Genomic DNA, 2,860 nt, shown 5'->3' on the forward strand with positions numbered 1-2,860 from the left:
CAAATTGAAATTTTAATTCAAACAATCAAGTGTAGAAAATTTACACTTCTAAAAAAATATATAAATATGTATTTGTATATATATTTATTCTACACAACATCGAGCACATTTTGACTTGAATCGTATCACTTGGTAAGTTGTTTGGTTATGTTTTAATTAATTATTTTTATCTTTGCATGTAACATGTTTGTAACTGTATCACTTAAAGAAAACAAGCATAATTAATAAGACAATTTATTGATTAATNTAATGTTACAAAACAAGAATAATACAAAAAAATGAATCATAAGCACATAAGGTATGCCTTAATCTAGCCTGATCTGGCGCAAATCCGGCATTTCTTAGTAGGGCTTGCGTGCGCGTTCCCTGCTCAGGCACAAATCGAGCTTTCCATACTAGGTAAAATTCAGGCATTCCTTAGTAGGGCACAAGTCAGGCGTTCCTTAATAGGACGTACCTGCACGTTCCCTGATCAGGTGCAAGTCGGACTTTTCTTAACCTTTAGAGGACGGGAAAATTTTGGTTCAAATCGACCTTTTAANTTACCCGAAATGTATGTATAAATTTATCGGATTAGTCGGTACAAGTTCCCAACCTGGTAGGTGGTCGATATTTCGACCACCCCCGTCCCTAACGGAAAAGCCAATATAAAACTTTTTTTTGTTTTATTTTAGCGTTTTACTTGATATACCTATGTTTTTTGATATGCTGAGTATGAAAATAATAGTAAAAAAAATCCTGAAGGTGTCTTTGACCTTGAAAATAGCCATTTCAAGGTCAAATTCTTTGTTTTTTTGCTATTTTAGTTTCAAAGTATATATATCTATGATTTTTGATGCGCTGAGTTTGAAAAAAATAGTGAAAAAAATTCTGGAGGTGCCCTTGACCTTAAAAATTGTCATTCCAAGGTCACATTTTTTTTGCTATTTCAGCTTCAAAGTATTGAACTTTATGTTTTGTGATGTGCTAAGTACGAAAAAAATAGTGAAAAAATCTATAAAGACATGCTTGACCTGAAAATTACGAACCAAAAGCTCAGTGAACTATATACATAATTATATACATAATTCAACAGTTTTTCAAAAACAAACTAGTAGTTCTGTTGAATTTTATAGAAGAAATATTCCGACTTTCGCTCTTAGCGTGACCCAGGACCAACGACGTGGACGTGGCGAAAAATGATCCCTTCGGGGTGCTAGATTATCGTGAGTCCCCTCGCCTTACACGATCGAGGTGCTGAATTAGCGTGAGTCCTCTCGCCTCTCACGATCGGGGTGCTAGATTATCGTGAGTCCCCTCGCCTCTCACGTATTGAAGTATTTGACTTTATGGTAACGTCTGCTGTGTGTGGTATTCTTCGCAGCATGGTGCTACACATAGAGGAACATCACAAGTGGAACACATGTACATCGTTCGAGATTTATCGTTACGCAAAGTGCATACGTGGCACCTTCGACTTGTACCACGCTTCGGAANATGTCGTCCAAGTAATCGAGTGGGAGAGTCATTGCTGTAAGCACACTTATCAGTAGGATCAAGTTTCAATAACAATCGAACAACTTGTAATCGAAAGGATGGGAAGGATATAGGCTCTTTATTTCTCATTTTATATAAAGAATGAGCATTAGATAAACATAGATCAAGAAGGTGAAAAAAAGCTTGCGATACCACTTCATTGTGTTTTGCACTGATTCTGTGATAGACAATTGTCTATCGATATTATCAATACCACCCATATTTTTATTGTAGTCCTGAACACATGTTGGTTTTATAATATCTTCTTTTGTTCGATAATTTTTTTTTTCAGTTGCGCAGAATTCAAGTTCATGCACACTTGTAAGCATACGAACACTACGTTTATCTTCCCATTTGATTGCCATCCAAATATAATTATGAGCGACTTGTACATTACCTGGTTCTAATTTGTCTNCTAGCTTTGGCATTCCTTTTCTATTTGCTTTCACTGTACCACAAATTCCTGTATCGCGTTCATGTAAAAATAGGTGATGTATACCAGTTGTCTACGTACATAACATGACCTTTATAAAAGTAAGGTTGTAAAAAGTGAGCTACAATATCGCCAGTAATGCCCAAATCAAACTTTTGATAGTCAGTATCTGCACCAGTGTAAATAACAAACCCTAATATGAATCCAGTCTCACAATCTACAATCATGAAAAGTTTGATGCTAAAACGATTTCTCTTCAAAGGAATATATTGTTTGAATCGAAGCCTACCTTTNCATAGTAACAGACTTTCATCTATACACAAATTTTTCCCTGGAGTAATAACTGCTGAAAATTTACTTTGCAGGTAATCAATTACTGACTTTATTTTCGCTAAAGGGTGATTTACAATTTCTTCGTTATCGTGAAAATGTAANTTACGCAGAATCTGAAGATATCTATCGCGAGACATTATTTGAGAAAAAATTGGAGTATGCAGTAAGGGATCTGTAGACCAATAATCTTTCAAATTATCTTTTCGTATATGACCCATTAGAATCAAAAGACCAAGAAATTTTTCAAGTTCATCTTCTGTAAGAGGATTCCAAGATTTTGCATGTGTATATCGTTTCCCATTATCTTGAGTTTCATAACGACTCGTCTCGTCTACAATCATTTGAAGTAATGATGAATCAAAAAAATAATTTAGATAATCGATTGGATTATTTCCTGATATACAAATATTCGGATTTATTTTTGAACTACCTTTGAAGTCTTTGATTGATGGATAAAAATACGCGTCGTNAAAAATTTCACTTTCATCATAATTATCATCAAAATTAATGTCATCAAGTTCTTCATTTTCTACGTTTTCTTCTACCTCTGATTCGGATTCGCCACTACTCCAACCATCA

The sequence above is a fragment of the Pseudomyrmex gracilis genome, unplaced genomic scaffold (assembly GCF_002006095.1).
Source record: "Pseudomyrmex gracilis isolate BER0280 unplaced genomic scaffold, ASM200609v1 scaffold_1155, whole genome shotgun sequence".
NCBI lineage: Eukaryota > Metazoa > Arthropoda > Insecta > Hymenoptera > Formicidae > Pseudomyrmex > Pseudomyrmex gracilis.